This window comes from Cyanistes caeruleus, chromosome 7, assembly GCF_971803275.1.
Source record: "Cyanistes caeruleus chromosome 7, bCyaCae1.hap1.1, whole genome shotgun sequence".
Taxonomy (NCBI): domain Eukaryota; kingdom Metazoa; phylum Chordata; class Aves; order Passeriformes; family Paridae; genus Cyanistes; species Cyanistes caeruleus.
The window spans coordinates 5,078,873-5,086,387 of record NC_141707.1 but is presented as its reverse complement, the minus strand read 5'-3'; positions in this window follow the sequence as shown (position 1 = coordinate 5,086,387).

Below are 7,515 nucleotides of genomic sequence, written 5' to 3'. Positions count from 1 at the left end.
CAAATAATTGCAAAGCCAAAAAGAACCCAAGAACAAGAAATTAGGTCAATGGTAACTAAGGTTTGTAAAGACAATTATTAACAAAAATTAAAAGAGGAGGGATTGAGAGGAATGATGAGTTTGTCTTTACAAACAAGCTGTGGGTCAGTTGATAAGATGTAGCTATCAGTGAGAGACGACAGAAACAATGGGATGGATTCCGGTAGAAGATCAAACAGGCACTGAAAGAACACTATGAATTCCATAAAAGTTAAGAAGGGATTATGCATTGGGGGTGGGGGAGGGAAGGTACCCCAGGTGTCAGGCATTCCGGGAAGCCTGTACCTCTCAAGTACCTCAGCCTATGGGGAAAGAGAGAAGGGACAAGCGACCGGGAATTAGGATAAAAAGGAGGCTGCGCCCTCCAAAAATTTGAGAGACCCCAGGGGAATGCCCCATGGCCTCTCCCTTTATTCGAATAAAGAAAAAGGACTCCTCTGTCTCCTTTTTGGACATAAACCTCTGGTGTTCGTGGATTAATTTTCCTGACAAAACCACGACAGCACCCAAGTGCCAAAAATTTCAGAAAAAGAAGAAAAACAACAAATAACACCCATGATCACAAAGATTGGACCATATGCCATTAAAAAGACAGGAGTTCAAAGGCTGCTGACAAACGCAAAATGGTCCCTGAAAAGCATAAGAATGGGAATGCAAGTAAATGCCTCTGCTGTTTGGCCAGAGTGTGCCCCGTTTCTCAAAATTCTTTCATAGATTGGATCAATTGGCTTCAAAAACATGTCTCCTAAAAGAAAAAGAGACCTCACTGGACTATTAGGAGCTAACTGGACAGGATTAGGAGTTTTGAACACTGTAGAATCAGAATTATTAACGAATAAGCTGACTACAGTAGGGAGTGAGTTAGTCAAATTACAGCAGCCTCTGCAATCGTCCTTGTTGGCGTTGGGCAAGAAGCATTGGGAGCTGACTAAAGTGTTGCCCGAATGGGAAAACACAGAAGAAGGAGACCATGAATGGATGATTAAGGCACTAGGCAGAGCTAGTAAAGACATTTCTTTGGCTCTTGGCTGCACACAGGCACTGCTGTGGATGCACTCAGTGGCTGCTGCAGTCATTAGAGAAGGAGGAGAGGGGATATTCCCTGTTGAAATTCGTCAAATTGTTTGGGACAATGCTTCCAATATGGAAAGGGAACTGCAAGCCTGGTGGGTTTTAGTTAATTTCACCTATGATTTTATGGTAAGTGTGGTGACAGCCTTTGTCCTGACCATGTCTGATGTGTCAGTGAGTTTAATCTATTCAGTAGTGGCCCTAGGAGGAAATCCTGAGAAAGCAGTGTTATATCCTTCAGAACACAGAATGTGGGCACGAGAGGTTGAGGGAAAGTGATGGACCATCGATTTGAAAGCCTGTTCTATGAGGAAACAATTAGGGTCCATATGTGAAGGAATTTTGGCAGATGATAAAGACACTTGCTTAGACACAGATCAGAGCACTTGTCACTTTGAAATGCATTCAGTGAACCAAACCACCTTGCTTGCATATGTAGGACAAGGTTGTGTCTGTCTCAGGACAGCATGTCCCACCATAATGGTAGACAATCAAATAGGGAATGAAACTCAGTTTAACTTGTGTGCTTGTAACTTGGTTGAAATTGAAGGCTGTGATTTTTCCTATCAAGCCCCTGCAGTATCACAGCAATACCTAAAGGCAAATTTGGCAACAGTGCAAGAAATATCACCTGTGCCTATAGGAATGAATTTGCCTTGAATGAATGAATGAATTTTGAATTGGCCTTACTCACCCAATTGTTAAAACATCAAGAATTGAAAGAGATCCTAAAAGAAATTCAAGATGCAGGGAAAAAGACCTTGATTACTATACACCATGATACTGAGACAATCAAAAGAGTTTTAAGTGATTTGAAGAACACTTGTCTCATCAGTGGTGGGATGTGCTTTTTGGATGGTCACCAACAGCAACTGGTATACTTAACACCCTGATTCCCCCTATTGTCGTTTTGCTTATTTTAGTAGGCATTAGTTTGATTTTATCTATTGCAATGCTTGTTTGGAAATGGAAGATATTACAAAATATGACAGCTTTGACATGACTATCAACAGCATATGGCTTAGTCTTGAAAGACGCTGGCCATACAGCCTTGATGGATGAAGAGTCTGTATGTTGAGTAAAAGAATTCACTCATTTTTAAGAGGAAGTGGGGAATGAAGCATAAACTTTGAAGAATTTAAGATATTCAAAAAGCTAAGACCTTAATTAAAACTAATTTTTGTTAAATCTAATAAAAAACTAATCCCTGTTAAATTTAATAGAGCGGCACTACTAGAATGAGGAGGTAATCATTAGCCAATAACTAATTGTCTGTCGACCTTGTGTTCACTTTGGACTGAAAAGGTAGAAAGGTCACAATAAGGAAGAAATATATTCCTTCCTCCTTTTGTGACCACTTCCCATAAGAAGACCATCAACTCATTTCAAGGAACAAACTGTGCATGCTTAATTGCTTCTTTCTTAATTGGCATAGGAACCGGGGAGTGAGGAGTGACTGACTTATGAATATGTATTTATATTCAATATCTCGGTAAATAAAAGCCTCTGTTCACCTGTACTCGGGGCCCTGTGTATTAAGGGGTGACCCTGCCCATCGGCCCAGCACTGCCAATAAACACACACTTTTTAACCGTAATCAGTTAAAGAGTCTTTCTCCGTTATATCTGGATTCTGATACTAGATCATACCCATATTTTAGTAAATCAACTCCAAGTTGCCAAGTTGAACTGATTCCTTGCAAGAATGAACAACAGGACTTGATGGTAATGCATAAAGGATTCGACAGCATGTGCCAGAGAACTTCCCTGACCATTCTAAATCAGTGTCCAATTCAGGTTCCATCTGGTAATCAACAAGTTACTAAAGGGACCTCTGATGCTGTGCTTGTTCTCTTTCCTGCAGGGGCCTAGCAGGACATTCCAAATGCTGCCTTTCTGCCCTAAAAGGAAAAAGAGGAGCTGTGGCTGCTAAATGCAAAAAGCAAGCAGGGAACACAGCCGGTGTGGAACTAGGTCACACAAGCTTCTCACTCTGGCCTGAGGAAGCATAAGGAAGAATCCAAACAATCCGTGGAGAAAGACAACAATCTTTGCAGGTGTTGTTTAGGATCCTTGCTGTTTACTTGCAAGAAGCAGTCAAGGGGTGGCGTTGCACTTGTCCAATGATAATGATGTGTAAGTTTAACGCCCAGTAAGAGTTTTACCACTCGGACATTCTCAAAGATGTCTATAAATGAAGATCAAAAATAATAAATCTCTCTCTTGATCAACCCAGCCAGAGAGTCTGTGTCATATATCTCGCCGTTTCTAATATAGTGTGACACTTCACAGCCGGGTTCAGGGCACACTCAGCTTGGCTCTTCCAAAATCCAAGGCCTTCAGGGTGCTAAGCAAGACCTTTAACTCCACAATGCTGTGGAACGGGGCCTTCAGCACAGGGACCTTTCCAGCCTGATCTGCACTCGTTCTTCTGCGTCTCTGCACAAAACACAGTGCAGGAGAGAACGGCAGGAGGGGCCTGTGTGTCACAGCGCTCTGGATTTGTGACCTTCAGCTCCACAGAGATGCAGGTTTAGTGAAAAGGCAAAACTGTTTATTGATGGGATGCGAAGCAAAGGGATGAGCTGAGGGGCAAAAAAGGGGATGGGCAAGGTCTGAGGGCGGGGGGATGGAGCTGTGAAAAGGGATGGAAACTAGTGGGAAAAAGAAGGGATGGGCAGTGTCTGAGGGCTGGAGGCGTGGAGCTATCAAAAGGGAAGGAGAATGGAGGGAAAAAGAAGGGATGGAAAGTGTTTGAGGGCCACAGGGAGGGAGGTATTCAAAAGGGAGGGAAACTGAAGGGAAAAAGAAGGGATGGGCAGTTTCTGAGGGCTGCAGGGACAGAACTATCTACAGGCAGGGGGAAAGGGCTGAAGCCATGCGAGCTTCCCACAGGCTCAGCTGTGCCAGTTGTCAGCTGTGCCTGGAGCTCCAGCTGGTCTCTTCTGGTTTCAGCGTAGTCTCGTCTTCCATGGCATCTTATAGGAAGACTGGTTCTCCTAAAGCAGCAGACGAGCGAACTTCTGCTGTTCTTTCAATAAATGTCTGCTGAAAAACTGTGCTCCTCTGAGAAGGGTTGTCATCTCTTCTCAGGGCTTGAAGTGCTGCAAGAGAGGGGAACAGAGCCACGATCAGAGCCCGGATCTGTGGCAATCCTAGGAGAAAGTCCTGCCAGAGCCATGCCAGCCTGCTCTTGCTGTGGCCACGAGAGTGAAGAGGCCAACAGGATCAGCTGCAAGGTCCTGGTCACCCCACCCAAATCCGCCCCCCATGTCCCTGAAATCTCTCTGTGATGTTCCCACACCACCAAGGTGTGCACACGAGGACAGAAGCTCTCTGCAGCTCACGCACGGATTGCAGCTCCCCCAGTGCCAGCCCCTCACTGCCAGCTCTCACTCACCCTCGATGAGGGCCTGCAGCTCTTCTTGCTATGCCCTCAGGTGCTTCCTGGCCGTCCCTGGGAACACAGAGCCTGTCAGGGCCCCGGCAGCACAGCTCCCTGCCAGCGGCGCTGCCAGCCCTGGGGCCACACGGCCTCCCGCCCCGGCAGGGCTCAGCCCCAGCCCTTGCCGCATCCTGACTCAGCCCAAGGGCACGGCTGCCAGAGGCCGGCAGCAGCCCCGAGGGCAGCCGGGGCTCCAGGGCGCCGGGCCCGGGTGCCGCTGCCGGGACAGCAGCAGCCGGGGCCGGGGCCGAGCTGCGGCGGGGCCGGGAGCCAGCCCGGGCTCGTGGCTCACCCATGAAGCTGACGGCGTTCAACAGTGGGACAATCTCTTCAGTCCTTCACAAGCAACACGGCTGCAGGCCTCTAATAAATCCATGGGCCTGACAGTTTGTTACTTTTCTCAAGGCTTGCGCCTGTTCTCAGATAGTGTGTAATCTACTTTCTTCCAGGCTTCCCAGCAATCTTCTGCACTTTCAGCCTTGCTTCTTTCTCACACTCACCCCTCTACCTTTGTATTTCCTTCTATTGTTTCCATTCCTGTTTTCACAGTGACAGCTCTCCACCTTTAGCTTTACACAACTTCATGTGTTTGGCTCAGGTGTCGGTGAATGAGACATCATGAGATACAGGAGGTTTCCCCATGTTGGGATTGATTTTCCTGGGGTTTGCAGGCTGTTCAAAGCATCGCTGCGCACTACATCTTCCCGGACTTTGTGTCATCTCCCAACTAAACAATCTCTTAGTTCAGTTGGGGTCCCTCTCAGAAAAGGTCTTAACACATTAAGAATCCTTTCTGCAGAGGCTGGGATCATTTCATCTGCACGTTTGTGTTTTGTTGGTAAGTAGTCAATTTTTGTAGCAGCAGCAGATATTCTTAGCTGACTATGGAGGGGTTGAGGTAGGTTCCCCTGTTTTTAGAATATGCAATTCTGCTGGTCGTTTAATGGGTTTTGTCAGGATGGTCTGGTCTGAGGTGCAGAAGGGCACTCACATGCCAGAATCCAAAACTTTCCATAGCACCTGTATGGGTTCTGACCAAGGTAAAGTTCACAGCCCTTCCAGTGCTGTGCTATGCATTGGTACCTGGGTGGGTGTTGAGAACAGACCAGTGTTTTGGCAACTGCCTGGCAGTGCTGTCCCTCTGACATTCCTTCCCACATCAAAGGGGATGGGAGTGGGCAAGATCCTGAGAGAGGACACAACCAAGCCAGCTGACCCAAAGTAGCCAAAGGGATATTCCATACCTTATGACAGCAGCTCAGAGAGGTAATCTAAGAGAGAGAGGAGGAAGGGGGCGGGTATTTCTGAGTTTTCAGTGTTTGCCTTCTGGAGGACCCGTTACGCATGCTGAAGCCCTTCATTTCAGAAAATGTCCAAACATCAGATGGGAAGTAGAGAGTGACTTTTTTCTCTTCAGCCCATGCAAGCACAGATCTCTGCTTAGTTCTTTATTTTACTGTAATAAAACTGCCTTATCTCACCCTGCTGGCTGTTCTCTGTCTTATTCTCTTCCCCGTCCCAGTGGGAAAGACAGTGACAGAGCGACAGTGGACACCTGGCACCCAGCCAGGGTCGACCCACTGCAGTCGTTTAGGCACCCAAATGTGGGGCGATATAAAGTTGGTGAAATGGACTATAGCAGGAACCTGGAGGGGCCAGGATGGAACTGCAGAGGAGTGCAGGCCCGGGGTGGCAAACAGTTTAGCAATGAGCTCAAAGCTGTGGCAGGAGCAGCATGAGGCTGGGCAGACCCAGAGATGTTGAGCTAGAAGTGTACTAAAAATCCAGAGCAGCAGCAGAAACAGCAGGGTCTGGGCAGCCCTGGAAGGAGAAAAAAAAGGTGGAGGGGGGCTTTGTTTTTGGGTGTTCCCTGGCTGTCACCTGTGTAATGCCCTGGCAACAGCAGCAGCTGCTGGGCTCCCACAAGCAGCCGTGAAACGCTCCCTTACAGAGGTGGTCGGGGTCCCTGTTTTCCCCTCAGGCACCCAAGCACATGGTGAGGATCCCTCCCAGAGTGATTGGGTATTGAAAGGACCCAGTTACATGGCCACACCTGGGAGCAGAGGCTCACCCACATTAAAGAGACACAGAGATGGAAAAGTTCTGCAGTAGCAGTGGATCCTCTGGGCAGCAGCAGTCCAACACCAAAACCTCAACCATCTGCCCTTTGAGCCGTGTCCCCCAGCTAAGAGACAGCCATAACCCCACTGCCTGTCCCTCCTCCCCCAGGCACGACTCCCAAAAGCTCCTTTCCCTTGGCTGACTCCTTAGTGTGGGATGTAGGAGGTCTCGGCCACGTCTTTTGTTTCTTCATGACCTGTATTTGTGGCCCGGACAACCGCTGCCTTCACAGAGTCTTCCTTTCAGATGGGAAACAATTCCCTAAAGCATCGAAACCAAAAGAAGGGCCTGTACTTTGCTGTGTTGAAACAAAATCAAATGCTAAAAATTAGCTAAAATACAGAATAAAAAAAAAAAATAAATTCTTAGTTTATAGTGGCTCAGCTCCTTATCAAATTCAGTGATCCCTAAATTTCTAGCTAAATACAATCTCACTCATTTTCAACATGTAAACAAGACAGCCAGTCCTGTCCTGCTGGCTCCCAGCAGCGCCTTGCAGCAGTCCTGCATCCACATCAGGATGCTGGCCCGCACAGGGCTGTCCTGGAAACTAAGGCGGCTGACTTGACGTTTGTGCAGGTACCCAGAGGCCAAGCCCAGCGGTGTTCCCTCAGGATACAGCAGTCCTGAGTGATCTCCCCTGATGTCACCCTGTCGTGGTTTTAAACTACTAACTAAGAAAATTACTTACTTCTATCTGTGAGATATGGATTAGAATAAGAGCAAAACAGGCATACAACTTAAAAGGGAAAAAAAAAGAAAGTTTATTGACAAACCACAATAATAAGAACACCAGAATAAACTTCTAGAAAAACCCTTCCATCCCCTATCTACCCACTA